Source organism: Dendrobium catenatum, unplaced genomic scaffold (assembly GCF_001605985.2).
Source record: "Dendrobium catenatum unplaced genomic scaffold, ASM160598v2 fragScaff_scaffold_1557, whole genome shotgun sequence".
NCBI classification, from domain to species: Eukaryota; Viridiplantae; Streptophyta; class Magnoliopsida; order Asparagales; family Orchidaceae; genus Dendrobium; species Dendrobium catenatum.
This window is the reverse complement of record NW_021320019.1, coordinates 2,646,401-2,670,456: the sequence shown is the minus strand read 5'-3', so window position 1 is coordinate 2,670,456 and position 24,056 is coordinate 2,646,401. Positions and strand designations below refer to the sequence as shown.

Below are 24,056 nucleotides of genomic sequence, written 5' to 3'. Positions count from 1 at the left end.
ATTATGATTGGCAGCTATTTTCATCATTTAAGCTGATCATCCTGGATGATATGGATCATCCAATATGATTAATTTAATCACTTATAATTAGCTGGATACCCTAATTAGGGTTTTTTTAACTAATCATCTAGTACGATCTCAAATCGTCTTGTATAATTTGTTCAAAAATAGAAAAATCTTTAACTCGCCAAATTTTTTCCCATGAGTGTGTGTGTGCAAGGTTACTTAGCCTGACGTCCACCATATTCAATATTTGAATTAAAAAGGTAAAAAATACATTGATATGAAATTATAAGCAAACTCAACCTTAATCTAACAAATCTTAAGCTAATTTGCATTGTAAGTGATCTTTGTGGACAAACAAAATAGATATTCAATAATAGTAGTGATAAATAAATAATAATATGTTTTATCACAAAAAAAGATATTTGGATCCAAATTCATAACAATCCACTCTCCACCAGTACTATTCATTTTAGGGATACACTAGGGGTATAAATGAGTCGAGTCAAGCTAGAAACAGGGGTGTTTGCATCGAGCTCAACTATCAAACATCAAGCTCAAGCTCAAGCTTGAACTCGAGTTGAGCTCGAGCTCGACTCATTCCAATGCAAATGAGTTCATGTCACTCGTTAAGCCACATGTCGAGCCTCCCGCATAGTCCATTTCAACATCATGCATGAAGTTTTTTTGAATGTTAAAAATGGATATAGAGATAGATAAAGAGAGAGAGAGATATAGAGAGAGGATTGTCTTTTAAATATTAAAATTATTGAGATAGAGAGAGAGGGTGAGCGAGGAGAGAGATCTTTTTTGGGTTTTATCAGAGAGAGTGATTAGCATTTATTATTGTCAAAGAGAGAGAGAGAGAGAGAGAGAGAGAGAGAGAGAGAGAGAGAGAGAGGCAAACAATTGATATTCACTTTAAATTTTCAAAATATATGCTAACGAGAATTTAAAATATAGGCATGAGTGTGAATTATTAAACATTTAGTATTAATGTTTTAAAAATATTCAAATTTAATTATTTTAAGCCGGATTGCGAGTTCTTGAACCAAAATTAGTGAAGCTCAAACTTATGCTCATTTAAGAAACTAGCTCGAGCTCGACTTGTGAGCTCGATAAGCTCAGCTCCTAAGCCCATAAACAAGTTAAGCTCAAGCAGACTCGGCTCACTTACATCCTTAGGATACATATGAGCTACGTAGGAGCTGATCACTATAACATGATGGACGACCTCTGGCCACATCCTCCATGTCGTTTTCCTCTCTAATGGTCTAACCACAAAAGTTATTCTATAAGTTGGCAATCTTTATTAACCTAGGTTAAATTCAAGTCTCATATATCGAATAATCCAGAAATAGATCTAAAGTCAAACAAAGGAACATATCTCAATCACATGACCTCTATCAAATTCCATCGAGCACAGAGATCCAATACAACTCTAAACATTCCTAGTCTCATTTCAATGAGGGATGTTAGATCGACATCTTATTTGACACTAGAAGATCCCCATAAATGCCTTACTCACCCCCTCTCACCTTAATGAGTCTATTTAAGATTCAGCCTTTTAAATAATGCCAACTCTTTCATAAGAATTCCATATTGGCCAACATAATTGGTTGAGTTTTATCATAATGCTCATAATAAAGCACAAATACTCCATAAAACTTCAACCGTATAGGGGGAGGGGAAGAAGAAAATATGAAGGACGAGGAAAAGGCCGAGCCACTCAAAATATAAGAGAATAATATTCCAAAATATAGAAAGTGATATTATGCTAGATTCCTTTTATTCCCACGTAAGCTTTATAGAATTGATTCCCCATTTCACTCATTATTATATTTTGGCTAGGATAATAAAGATTTCTTCCATACTTACTTTTTGATCTCTAGCTCTTCCTCTTTCTCTTTCTCTCATTCTTTATTATAATCTCTTACAAGATACCAAACCTACAAGTGTCTTAAAGTATGATTGTATCAGCCATAAGACAAATCTGGGTTTAAGAACATCTAGTTTAATATTTTCTCATATGTACAACTATGTCATCTTCTCAACAAAATCCATCTCTCTTCATAAGACAATGAGTTAATTTTGATAATTTATCCATAACATCCCATACTACATCACAAATATTTCTTGAAATGAGAAAAATCTTAGGAAAAAAATCAAAATAATCTCTTTTTATTTCATCTTTGGAATAGACAAGGGTTATAACAAACCTCTATCTCTAAGCTTTCACCATCTAGCAGGTATGTCACCTCAATAAGAACTCACCCACATAATTCTTCATCCAAGGCCATAGGAACATATCTCAAATGGTGATAAAATTTACTGTTATATGGGTTGATCATATTTGTAAAATAATGAGCTTCACGTAATATATCTTCTTTAAATAACCACTAGCAGGGACCCGCTATTAACTTCCATAAGTAAACATACCCTACTCATCTGCTTGTAACTCAAATCTCCTCCCAAACTTAATTTGATTAATCAAACCATCAAAATCAACATCAAGCTTCTAAGCAGCCTTTATCTCATCCAGTGGTGAAGGCTAGATAATCATCTAAGAAAAGACTTCAACCCCCAAAATAAAAGGAAATAAAATCTATAATTTTAATCTTTCCTTCTCTTTAATCAAAGCCTATTCAAATATAATCATACTAACTGTTAGACCAACCAACTTCCTACTCAAGGAATCAACTACCACATTAGCCTTACCAGGTTTATAAATAATAGTGAGGCCATGCATAATGCTTGTTCAGTTTAAACCACCTTTGCTACCTCAAATTCAGCTCCTTCTAAGTAAAAATATAGATTAAACTCCATTGATCAATATAAATCTCACATGTTACTTCATAAAAGTAATGCCTTGAAATGTTAAATACAAATATAATTGTAGCCAACTTAAATGAAGCCTTTGATATTTCTTCTCATATAATTTCAACTATCTAGATTCATAAGAAAAAACTCTCTTATGAAGCTTTAACAAATACTCTAACCACTTCTATGAAGAATCAATATATATCTAAAAACAATCCACAACTAATAGATTATATGAAATTAGAGTTGTTATAAAATAATTCTTTTGCTTCTAAAAATAAGCTTCTTACTCTAATAAAAAAAACTATACAACCTTTTGGGTCAATCTTACTAAAGAGATTATAATCTACGAAAAGCCTCTGTTGAGCTTTTATAATAACAAACCATTCCCAAGAAACCATGAACCTTTTACATAGAACTCATCCTCAGCCACTCAATCATAACCTGCACTTCAAGGGATCCATAGATATTCTAATACTATTAACCACATGCCTTAGAACGGCCATAAACTTTAACAATAACTCATAATTTAAGAACTTATCATACAAGTAATGTTGCCAAAAAATCTTCAATGCTAGTCTCAAATGGGCCATATAATCATCCTTAATCATTGAATTCACCAAAATATCATTAATAAGGAAAATAATAGACTAATACAAGTACTCTTGAATCATCATATTCTTCAAATACATACATAATTAATGTATTGATCCCTCCACAATGCATGATGAGAAACTCAAAATAACCATATTGATTACTAAGTTAATTTCCCAACATCTTCCCTTTAATCCTCATTTAATGATATTTCTTTCTAATAATATCATATAAAATATAGATGATCCTTCTAACTGATCAAATAAATTATTAATTAATATCATCTTGTTAAACCATCTATAGTCAATACACAACCTCATCAACCCATCTTCCACATAATAAAATAGGTGTACCTTATGAGGGCCCATTGTGTCCAACGAATCCTCTAACAATCAAATATTGTAATTAAACCTTCAACCTCTTTAGATGCCATCATATACTCAGTTTTTTTATATAAGAGACTTATCATGCATGGCTTCAATATAGAATTGTACCTCTCTCTCTCTCTCTCTCTCTCTCTCTCTCTCTCTCTCTCTCTCTCTCTCTCTCTCTCTTTCTCTCTCTAGTGGCAAACTCATGAACTCCTTAAGGAATGGATCAGCAAACTGCCATACATCTGGATATCATCAATCACCAAACTAAATCTACTATCTCTTATATAAGCCATAAATATAGGAATCCCTTTCTTTTATAACTTATCACCTTGCAAAGATGATATCAACAATGATAACACACCTCGAATGTCCTAAAAGTAATTCATCTCTCAACCCACACTTAGCACTACCCTTTTTTTAATTCAATCAATATGGGATCTATATCTACCTAATAAATCTTTACATAAAATAACATCAAACTTAGTTAAAGATAACACAAATAATTTAAGGATTAACATCCTACTTGATGTCCCAACCTCACAGGTACAAATCTAACTAGCAAGCAAACAATCTACATAAGGAAATAAAAATAGATAAACCCATAAATAAATAAATGGGACATAAACTCAAAATATATCCAATAGGATAGAATGACTAGCTCTTAAAATAAACAAAAACTTAACAAGATTGAGCATAAATAAGTGTCATATGTATCATAATACTAGGAGAATTTTTGCCTCTTCTTGGGTCATAATTAATTTACACTCTTGACCATACTAAAACAATATTTCCAAAAGCATTTAGGTCCCTTTAATCTCCTTCTAACTGTCTTCCAGCTAATCTACAAAAATCGTGAATCTATGATCTCATACTAACAACATATAATAAGATATCTTTATGCCTTCAAATACTCTTCGAGGACACGTAAAAATTTGTGACTTATTTTTGGGCACATTAGAACACTATTTTGAAAATAGATAACATCTACTATAATATCACTTCCCATAAGATTCACATATAGGAGCACTACTCATAGATATTGTAGAACTTCTTCCTAGTTTATATAATTCTGTCATCCATAGTAACTAGCTTCAAATTTACACTTCTTTCCAATGGTAGCACACCTAAAGATTATCATACAAATCTCTTCCAACTAGCATCCCAACACTGGTGAGTGGACATTAGATCATTCTCTAATATCTACCTTTCACCACAAGTTTGAAAAGTCCTAAATCCTGAGTAGTACTAATTATTATTTCAAACTATCCTTGAGCCCCCTAAAGAACCTATATAACATGCAATTGGAAGTACTAACCAACTGCAAAACTTACTTAGTCAGTGCTAAAAGATCAATCTCAAACTTTATCATAGAACTACTATAACCTCATATTAGTACTTAGTAGATGGAGGCACCTAACCAATCTATATATATATCTCAGTGAATTCCTCAAAGGAGATTTTAGTATTTACCCTTCCATGAAACTTCTCCTTTAATTTTACTAGCCTAGCCACCAGTGCTCTGCCTCACCATCTAATATGAACCTACTAACAACTTTTTGACTATCATGATATTGTATATTATGAAGAGATTTATGTAATCTTATTAAACAAACTGTAGAGACCTTCTAATCAATAGTTTACTAAAAATGAAGAGGTTTTTACCTAAAAAAATATTGATACTTATCAACCTCTTCCACCTTTCGATTTGGCATTCTATGTTTATCATCTCCCATCTATTGGGCTACTAAGCTAGTAAACTGTAAAATAGAATTAGACTACTTAGTACCATCAATGACTTGCGTAAAAACTGCATGACTAGAAATCAATCCATCTATTACTCCTTCATATTCTTTCGGTTCCCTTCATTCTTAACACTTTCACCTACATGCCTACATAGGGTTAAACTTATCATACACAAAGACACATGCATACATAAAATAATATTTAAATTACCCAATCTACTTTATTTTTGTCTTGGCGTCCTCCTCCACCTGGATGGAAAAAGATCAATGTGGATTTATCCTTAAGCAGCAACTATTTGGCCGGAGCTGCTGGAGTTTGTAGAGATGATAAAGGCAGGATGTTACTTGCATTTAGAACTCAATACTTGCATTGGGATATTGGTTAATTGGAACTACAAGCGGTATACATGATAAAGGATGTCATACAAGATTGGATGGTTGTTGACCTCCATATAATACCAAAAATGAATGAAATGAAATACCTACATGCTGTAACCTGATGGATCCACAAATATTGCCGGAAATCCTGCAGAAATCCCGCCACTAGCTACAGGACTATTCATTATAGACGGTGCCGAACCAGTCCAGATATCCCGCTGTGATCGCATCTCTTCCGGATATCCTGCAGCTCACCTCGATTGAACTACCACAGATGTCGTTAAATACCAAACGAAGCCAAGGCGCTGGCAGCTCTCTCTCACGATGCTCTCTGCTTCTCCGAACTCCACACGCACAGAGCTTCTTCTCCCGATCTCCGTCCCTCTCCGCTCCCATCTCCACGACCTCTTAGCCGAAGCAGAATGGAAGCCCCAACCTCCAACCGAACTCATGTTCGGAACTCTTCTCACACGATCCCTTCCCATCTCCGGCCTTTACCCGCCGCCTAGTTCCCCTTGCTGCCTTTCGATCCTCACAGAAAGAGAGATAGAGAGAGAGGAAGTGTTTCTCCTTACCTTACCGGCAAGCCGACCCGAGCTCTGTCCGAACTCCCCCATCCAGCCGGTATCTTTTAATTATATTTAATTATTCATAAATTATAATTAATTATTATTAATTTTAATTCATTATAATTAATTAATAATTAAAATAATAATAATGCTCCTTTCACCTCAATCTTCAAGTCCTCCAACACCGTCGACCCCGCGCAGGTATAACTTTTCTAAACTCTAAAACTCCGAGATCCTGCTTTCGATGCTTGCAACGCGACCAAACGACCACCTATACTCGCTTTTCTCTAGCGTGGTGGGAGGAAGTTCGTCGCGGTGTTTTCAACGAATCATGTGATCACCTAAAATCCTGTTCTCGACGTGCGTGTCGAGCTGGCAAACTGCCTATACACCCTTTTCTCTAGCGTTGTGGGATGGGAACCCGGTGCGACATATACGATGAGATCGGGATATTCATAAGTACCCGCTCGCGGAGAAACAACTGTTTTCATTCGTAAGTACCCGTTCGTGGGGAAACAACTGTTTCTCTTTTGCAACAGGTACCGAAGACCCATACACGCCTTTCTCTGGCGTGGTGGGGACAAAAACTTTATACAGCTACGGTGTCCTCGAAAGAGGGCACCTACCATACACGCTTTTCTCTAGCGTGGCGGGAGGCCCAGTTTTCTGTAGTTTTCCCATAAACGGGGGAGACGCCGGGAGGCTGCCGAAATTTCGGGTGAATGCAATACTACACTTGAACTTGATTGCACTCGAATGACATACAAGAACGACGAATGGCTTGTACCTGGACTCATTTGAACTCAAAAGACATTAATAAAATGCTTAACTCAAACTCAAAACCAAACTTGGATAAATGATGAAGGACTTGTGTAAAACTTGAGTCGGACTCAAGCTGAACTGAACTCAAACTTGATACTTGAACAAAGTTGAACTTGAACTTGATTCAATCATTTGAAATCAAATAAGGATTTGATTTGGACAACAAGACTTGGACTTAAACTTGGACTTTAATTTGAACTTGAACTGGGACTTTACCAGACGATAGAGGACTTGATTTGAGCTTTAATTGAACTTAAACTCAAACTTGGTTTGGAAATCAAATGATGTAAGCAAAGACTTGAATCAATCTTGAATCATGATCTGAACACCAAATCAGACAGACAATAGAAGACAAGTGAACTTGAATATAATCATCAGAGAACTTGAATTGGAAATAGACTCATGCAAAGAATTTGTACTTTGATCACAAAGAACTTGGACTCGAATTCAGAAGAGAACTACAAGGAGCATGAGCCAAACTAGAACTTGGGCACCACATGAAGTTTAATACAAGAGAATTTGAGCTCAATTATGGAATGAGGGCTTTAACTTAGCAAATACTCCATCATATCAATATAAATGCTAGGGATTGAATGAAGAAATGTAGCATATCTATAAATGATCAAAGAGGTTCATGGAAGGGACAACAATCATACTATTAATACCAGCCATCATATGAAACACATGCATGTCATCTACACATTTGGAAGGAATATCCATCAGATGTGATTCACATACAAGTATAAATCAAGGAACCTGTAATATAGTGGCCCTTCTATGGTTAGTGCAAGTTAGCATGCAAGCTGTGATCTACTCCAAAGGGGGTTAAAAGATTCGTAATGCTAATCTGATTCAAACAATAGAATCGCAAGTTTGATGAATATAAAGAAATGTAATAATGCTTATGCCATCTATAAGCAAATATCAGCTCTATAAAATCAATACTATTTGATTAAAAATGGATACACCAGTTTTCCCACAATAGAGTCTGATGAAGGAATCCCCCGCTAATTCCTATACGAGTTCTAGAAAGAAAACCAAATCAAATTATTATAGAATGAGTGAATTTCAATGCAACCAAATGCTTGAACTTTAACCTGGACAAGATTATTGAGGCTTGCAATCCTTTTGATGAACAATGATCGCGCATCCAACATACCTTCTACATACAAGTACTGAAGTACTAAAACAAATTCAAGCTTCTATGAGCTACCGTAGAAGACCCACTGTGTGCCCATGGCAACATTCACAAGCAAAAGTGCTAAAAAGGGATTCAACAAATGTAGGCATCTACAACCAAGGCAGGAGATTAGTTAGGGCACTACGATCTACCTGCAGAAAGCAACGAGTAGTGCACGACAATCTACCTGTACAAAGCATCAAACAACTGATCTAGAAGCTGCTACGCCACTCCACCGGATCTGCAACATCCGTACAAGCAGACAGAAGGCGTCTATTCCAAGAATACCTCTGCACGTGCACTATAAATTGTATACACATAGGTACAATAAAAGGGGTGAAAATAATTATAAAACCCGCATGGGCCTAGGCGAGCGTGTTATTGGTACACACGTGACATCTAGGGATGCTGCGCGGGTCAACAAGTGAATTCAAATTCGAACCTGATCCTTCTATACGAATCAATAGGAGTTGACAGGGTTCGAACCATTAAGCAAATATGTGGTCGTGGCGACCGGAATATTTGTTTTAATACATTCATAATAGGCCTTCAAAGCCTAAAATCAAAAGAATTCACTCTCAAAAGCATAAAGCCTACGAAACCCGATCCTCTGTCGACAGCCAGACAGAGTCGACAAGGTTCAAGATTTAAAGGAAAATAACCCCCAAATACCCCGATGATGGCCGTGTTGATTTCTTATCTCAACCGGAGGGGTTCACAAATATTTTTCAAATGTCATTCCAAATACTCAAAATTCCATCTAAATACCTATAAAAATCAAAAAAATCCAAAGCTCCACCCAAAATCCCAAAAAATCCCAAAAATATTTAAAAAGAAACTATCCATCAACACTTAAAACAAAATTCATCCACCCTCCACAACAGTCTGCCGGGGTGGACAAATTCAAATAAACTCTAGCTCACAAAGAGCCAAATGCCTAGTCAAAAATATCACTAGGATCCATTCTCAAACAATCTATTGCCAATAAGGACGTGGTACGTGTCCTCTAACCGACAGTTTTGCCGCCAAATGGCACTGCAGGTAAACTGTTATGACCCGGGGCCCTCTGAACCGAGTGGTTTTCCCGTCAAATTGCACCACAGATAGCGGTTATGACTAGAGCCAATACGCTCCTTAGTGGCGTTAAATCATTGAGATATGAATCAATAGGATATGATCGATAGGACACAAAGCCCTCTATTAGCTAAGGTGGATTCAAATTTGTCCCCTTAGACAAATATCTAACCCAGGTCTACAAGGTCCCCTTGGACGAAGCAACCCATGGCTGCCGACAAGGATCCTTCTGTCAGGTTGGGTCGACTACCTCCTCTGACTAAGTAGACCAGGGACCACGATGGCCCGGGACGACGGAATCATGGGATCTTGATCGGGTCCATCATCCATTCCCCCACCATCCGCTTTAAGTACAAGATGGTGAAGTTTCTATTTTAAATATGAAATCTCCAAATCTTTCAATACTCCAAATTCTCAAATTCTCCAAATTTAATAAACCCTATGCTGCTACTATATGCCTGGTACTATATATCTATGGATACAACGTATCTGATTGACGACTAGCCTTAATCGAAAGTTCTCTCTCGTGATCGGGAGGGGTAATTAACTATAGGGGCTTGCGCCTATAGGAAACCAGAACTCAGATCATAAAGTCCTCACAAAATGAGGGCAAAATCTTTGGGTAGTGTCTTATCTACAAACCCATCTGCCTTCCAAAATTTACCCCGGAACTTAGTTCGTTAAAACTCCATCGCTGAAATAAACAAAAAGAAATCGCGCGGCGGGGAGGCCGGAGCCGAATTTTCGGAGCCCACAATGGTGGAAGCATAAGGTGTTATTATTGAAGGATATAACTTCAACATCATCAAGACTCTTCAACAAGCTTTGAAGAGATTAAAGAATAAAGAAACAATTGAAGATGAGTTATCCTTCATTAATTAATTCAGTCAAGTTTCTTTTAGTTTTACTACTAGAAATTGTAGTAAATTAGCGGATTATTGCGCTAATTTAGCTTTGAGCAAAAGTTTTATTTGGCATGATCTAACTAACATTGAAATTCCTCCATTCTTTCAATTTTTGAAGTATGAATTTGATTCGTTAGATTTGATTAAGTAAGTTGAAATAAATTTTTTTTTTTTCCATTTCTAATGCAGCATTTCTTTCAAAAAAAAAAAAAATCTACTTTATATTTGTCTACTAATCATTTATAGACCACTAGTTATAATTCAATTCTTCCAAACAATCACGCACCAAAATATAATTAATATAATTATACTTAATTTATTATATAATTAATATCAAATCATCTAATTTCATCCTATTTCAATAAATATAAGCAAAAATTTAGTAATCTTAGTTCATAATCCACAAATGTTCATGCACAGTAGTTTAGAACAGTCTTTCTTTTTGTAACGTGAGTTTCTAGACTATAAATATAAGATCCTAAAGATAAAACATGGGCTGAAACTACTTTCGATATTTCTACTGTTTATAGCTCTCTGCTTTCACATCAAAATGTCTATCAAATCCAACATACAGACAACTAGGCGCCTTATTCTAAGTGTGGTTGCAATGGAAGCACTATCTACACAACTCTCCTTGGCCTATTGGTTGAGAGCTTAGGCTTCCAACTAAGAGGTCCAAGGTTCAAGTATTTGTGTATGCGTTGTGTGTGTGAGTTTGCTTTAAATGGCCTAAATGTCCCAAAAAAAAAAAAAAAAAAAAAAAGAAGAAGCACTATCTAGTCACTCTAAAAAACTAACAAAGATGTCTCTATCCAAAGCTTTGATAAACATGTACTCCACTAACACTGATATTGCCTTTCTAGTAATCTCCTAGCCGAAACCTACTCTTCTTTCCATTGGATCTTCTCCTAGAAGTCTCTCCCATAAATCTCTTCCTACTAGAAACCCATCACTGTTGAATAGTTTTCAGATAATTCTTTACCAAATGGGCTATTCAGTAACTCTAGAAAGTCAAAAATATGAAACGGCACCGTAGGTTTCCTTTTACCAACCTAGAGACCTCTTAGATATCTATTATACTTCTCCACAGAGGTGTTAATAATCCACGAAGCATGCTTGGCTAATGCAGTAAACTCAATCTTCTATTTCTAAACCATCTAGCTCCCTTGAGCTAGTCTTAGAAATAAAGTTAATTTTAGAATGTTAACCTATTGTTTAACGGTTATCTAAAAGTGATGGGAAAAAATAATAGAAAATAAAGTGCTTAAAAATAAAAACATAGAACAATCCATTAACATATTGTGTTTTAATTTCCGTGAGACCTACATCCACTCCCCCTATATTTTCATAATGGATAAGCCTCACAATAAAAACTCCACGTATAGATACTCATTAGCAAAAACATAAATCTTTAGTTCACAACAGTACCATAATTTTAGGCAAAAAATAGATCAATCTTAATAATATCCCTTTAAAGGATATGCAAATTTAAATATGAAATCTCATTTTCAATAAAAAAATATAAAGCTCACAAATCTAGATTTGAATGTTGAGAATCAAAGCATGAGAAGGGCAAATGACTTAGTGTTAAAAACTAACACCCATATTTTTTTTGTCTTTCATTTTTCTTCTCTTTTCATTTCGTACAATATGATCCATAAGTTGATATGATTGATGTGATTAATTTGATCGATTTGCATGGCTTTGATAAGCATTTGCACATTTCAATCTATATCATACTATATTATTAGACCAGTTTTAGATATATTTGCTAAAATAACTTAATGATTTAGATAATTTTTTTAATTTGTTAGTGTACATAAGCCTTTCTAAACGTCATCAATTTTTAACATAATAATTCACAGATAAAAAATACTAAATAAATAAAATAATATTTTCTAAAGTCTGCATTTTAATTTGGTGAATCAGCTGTGTTTGAACTACTATGAACATCATCTTTAATTTGAGCAGTAAACCATCAACTTTAATTTGAGCTATAAATGATTTTCAGCATATTTGATTTTTATCTTTTTGAAATCCTATAGAACAAACAAACTGGCACCTACACTTATATTAAATAATTGATCAAATTTTATTAATGATTATTAGAATTAGAAATGGCCCTCATGAGACTGAGGGTGATAGTTTTGGGATGACTACTGTGTTTTATAAAATTGGGTATGTGGAGGAAGAAACATAGCTACTTAAATTGCCAAAAAATAGCTTTCCATCATAAAAACTTTTTAGAATCGTGAGAAATCAACAAGAAAATAGTAACCAAACAAATTTGTAATTGTTGTCTAATTGACTTCCACTTCTCGATCCTGCCGGCCCGGAAAAGTTACCGACCAGGGCCCTATTTATGAATTTAGAGTAGAGGTGACAGTTAGGATAACGAACATGAAACACAGAGCCCGAGCAGCCGGCGAGCCACAGCCTCTACTGTGCCATTTTCTTCCATGTTGAAGGTAACGATTTGCTCATGAGAGTGATGAAGGGTGAGCTGAGTTGGTGACTTCCACATTACTAGAAGAAAGAGGTAACATTAGCACTTTTTTCGGTAGGGGGGAGTTTGGAGTGAACTAAAGTCGGGGTGGGTCGAGGTCGAGAAAGGCAGTTCCCCATTTTGCTATCCGCTCTTTCCCGCGGGAAGCGCAAAGAGCTAAGACACTAATGTCGTGGCGAAGTGCAAGGTGTTTCACTCATTTCGACTTCTAATGCGCACGAACCAACGTAAAACATCAATACAACTGTCCCAAACAAGCCCTAACTTTCATTTAGTTTTCTATTATGTTTTACACTTATTATTTCAATTGATTAATAGAAAGTTTGTAAAATGATAGAATGCATTCTACCGTTCTACTGTAATTCATTACCATTTGATATTTATATTTGGAGAAAATATTACATTAGTAGCTTCTCACATATATATATATATATAACTCATAAAAGAGGCTTACATGTTAATATCTCATGTCTTAAACATACATATTATATTCATTTAAGATGTATTAAATAGCTCAATTGATAAAATACAGGTGAATGCAGAAAACAACTTGGAGTTGAGATATGAAAGAAATGAGGACAAGATACCTCTGCGGAATGCTCCCCAATACCCAACACTTCCTCGTGCAAACGGTGTCTCATGTCCTGTCTGTGGCCATCGAAAAAAAGAAATCTATGTGGTCAGCTCCTCTTTATTTCAGCTAATGCCATGTGTTAAAGAACCATGAAATAGGGACTAATAATAGACAAATCTGTAACCTCTGATCAAAGAGTAATCAATGAACAATAATTAAGCTCCTTCATAAAACTTTCAGGACTTTATTGATTATACGTAAGCAGCACAATTTTTTATTAATTTTTCTTTTCTTTGTACAATACAGCCTAACATGGAGGAAAGAATGGTTCCAGTCTATGCTTGCTTCAACCCGAAATGTGGTGATCATAACGGGAGAAGTGGTGATCATAACGGGCGGAGTGATGATGAAAACAGTGATTGAAGATTCCTTATCGTTTAACGATAATGCTTTGATTTTTCTGAGAGCTTTGAAAAATTAAATAAAACGGGGAGGATCTTCATCATTCCTTTTTCTCCTTTTTTTCCTTGTGAGAACTAATACTAAAGATGTTACGTTGTTTTCGTAAATAAGAAAACACAATTGCCAACTGCTTAAAAGAAAACATAAATTTTTTATAGTGAGATTTGGTTGAAATTAATATTTGCTTTTCTCTGCTTCTTCAGTTTTCCTAGCATATACACATGAACCTGCTTCTAATAATCCCAAAACATCAAAAAAAAAAGAGCATTTCTGACCATCAAGTTGAATGCGATTGAGTTATCAGTTTGATCTTCCGGTGGCTTGACCATCAAAGCCAAGCATTTTGTTTCGGCTTCGCTTAGAGTTGCTGCTTCAAGCTTGACTAGATTTCGAGTGATTTTGCTTGATCTTACATAGTATTCCTGATTCTTTGGGTTGAGAAGTTGAACCTTCTTCTTAAGCCTCTCATTCTCCTGTATTATGAAGCAGTTCTGCATGTACATCCATGATTTCCTCACATGAATCAACTATATATAATTCCAGTTAGCTTTCAAGCAGAAGTCTTGAACGACAGATATAGTGAAGAAGAAAGAAAGCTAAAGCGCTTGGTAACCAGAATGATATCGTCCCATATATATATATATATATATGCATCCTGTTCTTCAACATAGATGAGTGCGTCAATGTGGTATCAATAGATCCAATATAATCCTTGAAATATGTCATATATCATATATCATTAAGAATTTGTGATGAAACATCATGAAAAAGCTATCTACTAGGGTAATAATCTCCAACGATAATTGAATTAATATTTAAAAAACATTAGGTTAGGTTGTGGCAGATATAATGCCATTTCTAATAACCCTATCCATTTTGAGATTTTTCCCATTATCTTTATAGCAATGGGCCAAGGGGTGGCTAAATTCATGATCAAGTGATTTTATAAAAAGCTTGGATGACCTGGTATAAATGACTTATCTAAATACTTCCTACTTTTAAAAGGTAGCTGTCATGGATGCAGGTTGAGAAAGTGCCCTTATTGTTGTCTAGAAAAATGGATGTTGGTCCTATCTTTTTATGAGTATGGTGTAGGAGATAACATATGATCATAATGGAAATTGCAGATTTACTCTCATAATTAGCTGCCGAACAAATTTGATGGAATGAAGAATTGAATATTCAGTAGAAATAACATAATTTTTTATCAATATTTTTTCAAAAAATTTCCTTGCTTATTTTCCACAGAATTATTGTAAAACAAACTAAAAAACCTTCATAGATCAATTTCCAACCCAAGGTTTTCTTTCTCGCATTCACAAAAATAGCTACTTCTTATTGTACCTTGGGAATGTTTTCACTAGATATTCTTAACTCAATTGACTATTGACCAACAACAACAACAACATCCAGCCTTTATCCCATTGTGGGGTCGGCTACATGAATCCCTTTCACCATTGTGCCCTGTTAAAAGTCTTTTTTTTTTTGGTTAAAACCCACGGAGGGGCCTACGCATTAATTCAGGGAAAAAGATTACAAAGTCGTTAAAAGGACCCCATGCTCACTATGCTCCAGAGAGCTACAAAAGTAAAAGCCAAAAAAAAAAAAAAAACTAAGAGCACAGGGTCCTTACTTCATAAAAGTACAAGATAACCTAGTAACATTCTACGGTACTTAAGCACAAGCACCCAAAAATGGGGAAGATATATAAGAAAAACAAACAAGCACAATCAGCTTCCCAGAAGAACTAGTAAATTCCAAAAGACCTGTACAAAAATCCTGCACAAACAACACAAGGACCACAAAAAAACAAAACAAAAAAGTATGATAAATAAGCTTAAATAAGATAAAAGTAAAGACGAAGATCCAGTAAGCCGTGGTATAAGGAACGTAAAACATCCTCCAAGGAATGAAGCCAGGCCACCAAGCAGGAGCGGAGGCAGCAAAATCACAAAGGGAACTCATAGTAAACCCATCCAGCCCTCCAAAAATCAACATAGGGTCCCCAAGGCCAACAGGGAGACCCTGGAAAACAAAGCCATTGAAGAGCAAGCAACATGAAGTAGCAGTACACAACCCATCGAACAACGAGACATCCAAATTGCAGTAAGATATCACTAAGGAAGAAAAAAACACCTAGCAAAATAAGAACAGATCCAGGAAACAGAAAAACCAATGGCCTAACACAATAATTCAAAAAGAGGTCCAGGCATCCACCTCACAGCAGCTACGGAGCAAAACACCAACAACCAACCACGGGAGAAAACCAGGATCAGAGATAAAGGCCAAACAGATGAAAAAAGAAGAGAACAGCAGGTTAATCATTAACATAAGGCAACCCTAGACGGTCCAGTCTAAGAAGACCCTTAATGAAAAGAGGAAGCTGGAAAAAATCCAACTCCTTAATAGTGTTAAAATCACAACCAATACAGGCCAAACCATAGGCACACGCATTAGCCTTAGTAAGGATATTGGAAAAACTACAATGCACTAAGTTAAGGGAAGCTCTAATATCCCTCAGAGTATAAAAAAGAATCGAAGAGCAATTAAAGTCATCCAAACTCATGAGCACCCTAAAATCAAAATCAGCTTCCAACACAACATCAATTAAATTAAGATTAACTTGTAAGCCGTGAAGCACACCAACAAAATTAGCAAGATTGATATCACCCAAGACCACAGGCCCAGCAAAACTGCAGATAAAAAAGCCACTGTGATCCCTTAAAACACCCCAAAGCCAAAAGAATTACCCAAATTAGCACTAGCAACATTTAGCTTAACAAAACTAGAAGGTTTGGTCCACGAGGTATATTTAGTGATCATAAAGGAATTATCCACCACCAGATTAATACCCAAGTTATGACAGACAAAGTAGGCATTCTTAAAAATTTTATACTAAAGGAGCTAAACAGAAAAAAGAGCAAACACTTTGTCTTTAATTTTTGAATAATTCTCTTGTAATCCATCGGCACACCATTAAAATGAGAATCATTCTGTTCCAACCAGAGAAACCAAAGAATCAGACAAGGAATAACATTACGAATATGCCCCTTAGCATTAACCAGCCAACAATCAAAAAGAGAATATAAAGTGGAATTCACAGAGAAAAAATTGAAGTGAAACATATCTTCAAAGTAAATTCAAACCTTAACAGCAACAGGACCAGATATGAAGACATGGTGCATATTCTCAACATGGAAACAACATTGACATTTAGAGGGGAAGCTAAACCCTCTTTTCCTCAGATTCTCATCGGTAGGAATGAGCTTATGAAGAAATCTCCAAACATAAATAGAAATCGTTATATTTACTAATATGAGATAATTAAAAAATAAAATAAAATTCTGATGTGCTATCTATCATTTTAATTGTTCCCCCTGATAACTTGTTCTAAGTAATTTATTTTAATGAGTAACAGGAAACCATTAAAATTTGTTTGATTGTCTTGGCATGGGTGTGTCAATTTCTGTTAAGAAAAATTAGAGAGAAATCCTGTATATAGTCATGTTGACCCCTACAACCAGCTCGAATCTTAAATTTGATAAAGAAGGATTCAGTTTGAGTATGGATTGCATTAAATTTGATTATGCACTAGTCGATGAAGCAAATTAAATGACAAACACCAAGTTTCTATTAATGGGGGCTGATTTGTACAGAAATATTTCTCTTCTATTTATAATGGGCCATGGTGGTGGTATGTGCAAGACAACGCTCTTACAACCTGTTTATGAAAATTGAATGACAAAGGAATTATACTTTAAAATGTAGGTTTGTGTTTCCAACAACTTTGATGTGAAAAAAGTCATTGCACATATGTTGGAATCTCTTAAGAAGGAGAGACCTCCTTTGGAGATGCTTAAGGCACGTTAGGATAGCCTTTGGACTGAAATCATGTCCAAAAAGTTCTTGCTTGTGCTGGATGACATTTTGGGAGGATGATGAGAAGCAAGATAAAGGTAAAAGGGAGAAGGTGCTCGTCTCTTTGACTTATGGGGTTTGGTTATTAGAATTTTGGTGACAACTTGAATGGGCTCATCTGCAATGATGATTGCAATGGTCATTAAAAAAGAAGGCGAAAGTATCTAGATTAGAGGGCTTGGGGAAAGGTCAGTGCAGAAGCTCATCAACCCTCATGCATTTGCTGATAAGAAGAATCCTAATGATTATTAAAAGATTAAGATCCACCGCTAGAAAGATGATTGAAACGCTTTTTAGATCTCCATTTGTCGCAAAGGTCATCAATAGTGTCGTGGATTCCTAGGCAAAAAAAAAATGATATAAAGGCCTGCGCTACGATGAAAATGAGCCCTCGAAGACGCTCGGACGACATCCAATTGACAAACGGAAAGAGTCGTTGCATCCGGAACATCCCCGAAATTCAGAATATACATCTTATTTAATAAATTTGGATCGTCTGAAGAGTTGAAAAATTTCAAAGGCGGCTCAAATATGATGTAAAGGCCTGCGCTACGACAGAAATGAGCCCTCGAAGACGCTCGGACGACATCCAATTGACAAACGGACAGAGTCGTTGCGTCCGGAACATCCCCGACATTCAGAATATACATCTTATTTAATAAATTTGGATCGTCTAAAGTGTTAAAAAATTTTCAAAGGCGGCTCAAATATGTTACGAAGGCATGCGCTACGAAGGAAACGATGCCTCGAACATGCTCGAATGACGTCCTATTGCAAAACAAACTGCGTCATTGGGTCCGGAACACCGTCAATATTATGAATATAGTGCCAATTTGTTTGAATGAAGTTTTGAGCGCAAATCGAGACATCACGCACTTCGAGGGAATTAAGCCTCGTCGTCGCCCAAACGGTGTCCGATGGCTAAACGGACTGCGCCATTACGACCTGAACATCAGCAATACCCTAAATACACTCCCAATTTGCCTAATGTTTATGTTCGACAAATTTGACATGCTAAACCAGGTGATTACACATATTTCGATGTGATATGCACACAAATCGAGGAGCTGCGCAAATTCAAAAAATTCTGACGAAGTGTCATGTAGATATCATTTCAAGTGGACAAATAATAGCATGATATTGACCTTGCATTATTTTGATTAAAAATATATATACAAAAAAAAATCTATATACAAAAAAAATCAAATGGACAGGAGTCAAATGAAACGTTAAATCTCATTAATCTCACCTCGTATCTCTTCGGATTTTCTTCTCTGAATTTGGATTAAATCCCGTAATTCCCGCTGAAGCGAAATATTGAGCGGACTTTGCCTCGCCGAGTGCACAGTTCCTTCGTTAAAATAAGGCTGAAGAGAGCTTTAGTTTTTTTTACTACTATTCCCTCTCCCATGCACGCAAGCTCTAGGTGAACGTCTGTTTTTTATTCGCAAGTTTCTTTCTAGACTCTCACGGTTCCAATCAAGACGTCCACACCTCTGCCTTCGCCTCCCACCTCTCGTCCAAGCCGTGAAATCCCCTCTTCTTCAAACGCCGACCTCACCTCAGCAACTGAGCAACACCGTTCAGCCTCTGTGTAAACGCACACAGCTCCTCTGCGTTCCAAGCCAGGGAAGTGCTCACAACGCGCAACTAGTTTTCACAAGCCGAACTTCTGTCTCTGATTAGCCTGCTTCATCCCTACTTTAAGCAAGAGAAAAGGTAAAGAGATTCCTGACAGCCATGTGAAAAAAAAAAAAAAAAAAAGGGGGGCACAGTATATATATTTTTTAGTTTATTTCCATGCTTTTTTTTTCTTTCTCGGCAAAGCCAAGTAAATTTCACAAATCAAATTTACTTTACGTCAACTTTTTATTAAAAAAAAAAAAAGAAAAGGACAAACAATTTTGGAGAAATACTCTCTCTCCAGGTAAAGAAATTGGTTGGTCCTTATGAGAAACGTGTCATGCAAGATATAAGTATTAAACAATACTTGGAGAAAGCAAAATCATAAAAAAAAGAGGTTGCACTTAAAGTAGAGGTGATGGGACAAAAGCTTGCATGCTATTTTTTTTTTTTTTTTTAATTTTATGCATGCCAACAGAAGTGTTGAAGGAATGGAATGAGTATTAGAGAACTTCTCTTTTGGATCCAGTAAATCAATGCGAGTTCAGGACTAGACCAAGTTTTCTTTTATATTTTATTACCCCAAAAAAAAGTTTTCTTTTACCTGACAACATGAGTATAAAGAAATCCATAGAAGAAAGTTTGGACAGATAAAAGGTTTAGATTTTTTTTTAAGCGTTGAGATAATTATATACATATTTAGAAGTGCAAATGGTAATTCTTCTTGCAATTCCTGCAACCACATATTCATAATCATTCAAGCTTACACTGCAGGCTAAAAATTTAATCTTTGATGTAAGTTTCATTAAATCATATTCTTGCATACGCATCAGTAGTTATTACTGCTTTTATTATATTGATAAAACAGTGATAAATGTAATTGTTTATAGTAGTAAAGATTGTCATTATTAGTAGTGAATATATGTAAGTAAATGTTATGGCTTATATATATATATATATATATACAAAAAGAAAAATAAAAAAAAAAGAGAAAAGAAGTTTCAAAAAAAAAAGAAGAGAGAAAGAAAAGAAGATTTCTCCAAACAAAAAAAAGGGGAGAATCAAAAAAAAGGGGAGAAACAAAAAAAAAAGAAAAGAGAAAGAAAAGAAAATTTTGTCTCGATTTTCGAACCATTTTTTGTTCTCTTACATCGACATGCGTGTCGAGTCGGTGGTCTGCCTATACACGCTTTTCTTAGCGTGGTGGGAGGGGCAACCGGCGTGACACCCATGATAAGGTAGGCGAGCGATCCTCGATTCCAAATCTCTTCTTCGGAGTTCGTAGCGCACCGAAAAACCGCCTATGCACGCTTTTCTTAGCATGGTGGGATGGGAACCCGTGCGACGCGTACGACGAAGGAGGGATACTCATAAGTACCCGCTTGCGGGGAAATAACTGTTTTTTTTTCTTGCAAAATGTTTTAAAAAAAAATAAATATAATAACTTTTTTCACAAAATGCCCATGCACGCTTTTCTTAGCGTGGTGGGGGATAAAAAAAAAATACACGGCCGCGATGTCCTCGAAAGAGGGCATCTACCATGCACGCTTTTCTTAGCGTGGTGGGAAAGGCTCAGTTTCTCGTAGTTTGCCCCTAAACGGGGGAGACGTCGGGAGGCTGCCGAAATTTCGGGTGAACATGATGCTTTATTTGGACTTAAGTGAACTCAAACTCAAATCATAATTTGAACAATTTGGACATTAATTTGCATTTGCAAGGACTACAGGGGACTCGAATGAAGGGAAGAGGCTCATCTTAAGCCTGAACTGAACTTGAACTCAGACTGGAACTTGCACTTGGACTGGGGCTTGAACTCGGACTTGCACTTGGACTTGAACTTGAAAAAAATGCAAAATGACATAATATTTAAATAATTAATATGAACTTGATTAACTCAAATGATTTAAACTTAAAAATGATTTTGGACTTGACATGACAAACTATACTTGGACTTGATTTGAGTCAAGCAAAATGGACATGAACTTGAACTTGAACAATGAAAGGGACTTGATTTGAACTCAAGTGTGCTTGCAAAATTCAAACTCAAATGAAACAAATTGAATATTAATTCAAGCTTGATTTGGAAACATGAGACTTGTTTTAAAATCTTAATGAATTTAATTTACTCATAAACAAATAAAAGATTATGCGGAATCCTCATGCATGTTGCAAATAATGTTTGGAGGCAAGGAGTATAACTTGTCTACAAGAGAAAAAAGCTATACATAAGTGATTTGCAAACTTTGGCATGAAAATAGCAATTGAGTTGCAAAGAATTGTTGCAATCAAAATGAAAATATTGATGAATAAGCTACATTCATCATACAAATTACAATGAACTTTTGAGAACAATGATGAAAGTAACTTGTTTATAAGGAATACAAGATTTTGAAGATATGTTTGATCATAAAGCCATCATATGATGACTTTAGAGTATCATTTGAATGATAATGCAATCCTTCCAATAGAATATTGGACATGTATGAAATTTATTAATTAGTGGATTGGCATGGTATCATTTACTCATGACTAAAGATAACACAATGTATATGTGTATATCTCCAATGAGATGCACAATTTATTTGCAGATGATAGTGAACAACTAATGATAGTTATCAAGCAAGCATAAATATGATGGCAACTATTTCACACAACTACAAATAAGTACACTATAGCAGAGTGCCACATGCTATCTACAAGCAAATGCCGGATGATACATATGCAAATGCAATAATCTATCAATCAGTAGAATGAAGTTTCCTGCAGACAGACATAAAATAGCAAAATGCATAAGGAATGCATTAAATGCAAAAAAGCTTATGGGTCATCACAGAAGACACGTCGTAGGAGACTTACAACACATCAAGTACCATCTACGAACAAATATTAAAGCGCTACAACAAATGCAAACTCCTTCAAGTTGTTGTATAAGACCCTTCTTATACACAATACACTATCTACAGACAAATATACAAGAACTGTGATAAATGCAAAATCTCTTATATACAACAAAAAGATCTGCAATACATACATTCTCTTTATAAATATGGATGTATGTATAATATGTCACTTATGGGTAGATGCAGAAGGACTTCAGTAAATGCAGTATCCTGAAGTTAATTTCAGTCTGAGAAGGAAGACATCTACCTACCTACATGTAGTAGTAGCGGATGTATTGGAAAGATCAAAGACCACAACAAAATGAATGAAGACTACGACAAGTGCAAGCTCATACAATCCAAAACAGGAGATTCGTTAGTGCACTACGATCCACCTGCAGAAACCAACAAATAGTGCACGACAGTCTACCTGTATAAAGTAGCGAACCATTAAATTCAGAAGCTGCTACGACATGCCATCGGATCCGCAACTTCTATGCAAGCGGACAGAAGGCGTCTATAAATATTCTAAAGATACCCCCGCACGTGCACTATAAATTGTATACACATAGGTATACTAAAGGGGGAAATATATTCTCAACCCGCATGGGCCCCGACGAGCATGTTATTGGTACACACGTGACCTCTAGGGATGCTTCGCAGGTTGACAAGTGAATTCAGGTTCGAAATCGATCCTTCTATACGGGTCAATAGAAGCCAACAGGGTTCGAACCAACAAATAAATATACGATTGTGGCGTCCGTCATATTTGTCTTAATATATTCATATTAGGCCTTCAATGCTTATAACAATGAGAATTTACTATCAAAAGGCACGAAGCCTACGAAACCCAATCTTCGATCAATAGCCTGGTCGAGTTGACAGGGTTCAATCAACAAAAGAGAAATAACCCCAAACACCCCGATGATGGCCGTGTTGAATGCAGATCTTAACCGAAGGGTTCCCAAATATTTTCAAATATCTCTCAAATATTTAAAGTTTTATTTCAAATATTCCAAAGCTCCACCCAAATATCCACAAAAATCCAAAAATCCGCAAAATCCAAGGATCCACCCAAAATTCTAGAAAAATTCCAAGATAATCCTAAAATCCAAAAATATTTAAAATTGAAATAAATCCATCAAACACTTAAAGTAAAATCCATCCGTCCTCCGCAACAGTTTGCCGGGGCGGACAAATCAAATTTACCTCAGCTCACAAAAGAGCTAAATGCCTAGTCGAAAATATCACTAGGATCCATTCTCAAGACAATCTCCTGCTAGTAAGGACGTGGTACGTGTCCTCTAACCAGTAGTTTCTCCACTAAATGGCACTGCAGGTAAACGGTTATGACCCGGGGCCCTCTGAACCAAATGGTTTTGCCGTCAAATGGCACCACGAAATACCGGTTATGGCCAGCGCCGTTATGTTCCTTATTGGCATCAAATCCTTGAGATATGAATCAAAAGGACATAATCGATAGGGCACAAAGCTCTCTGCAAGCTAAGGTGGATTCAAATTTGTCCCCTTAGACAAACATTCAACCCCAGTCTACAAGGTCCTCTTAGACGAAGCAACCCATGGCTGCCGACAAGGATCCTTCTGTCAAGTTGGGTCGACTACCTCCTCTAAC

The 24,056-nt window shown here is 35.9% G+C and overlaps 1 long non-coding RNA gene across 1 annotated transcript; it reads right to left on the bottom strand.

Annotated features, from left to right (window-relative positions):
• Nucleotides 1–13,383: 13,383 nt before the first annotated feature.
• On the bottom strand, nucleotides 13,384–19,592 carry LOC114581136. Its single transcript, XR_003702967.1, has 3 exons — nucleotides 19,171–19,592; nucleotides 14,279–14,530; nucleotides 13,384–13,615 (listed from the first exon to the last, which is right to left on the bottom strand). It is a non-coding gene; the product is annotated as an uncharacterized LOC114581136 (long non-coding RNA).
• Between the last annotated feature and the right edge of the window lie 4,464 nt (nucleotides 19,593–24,056).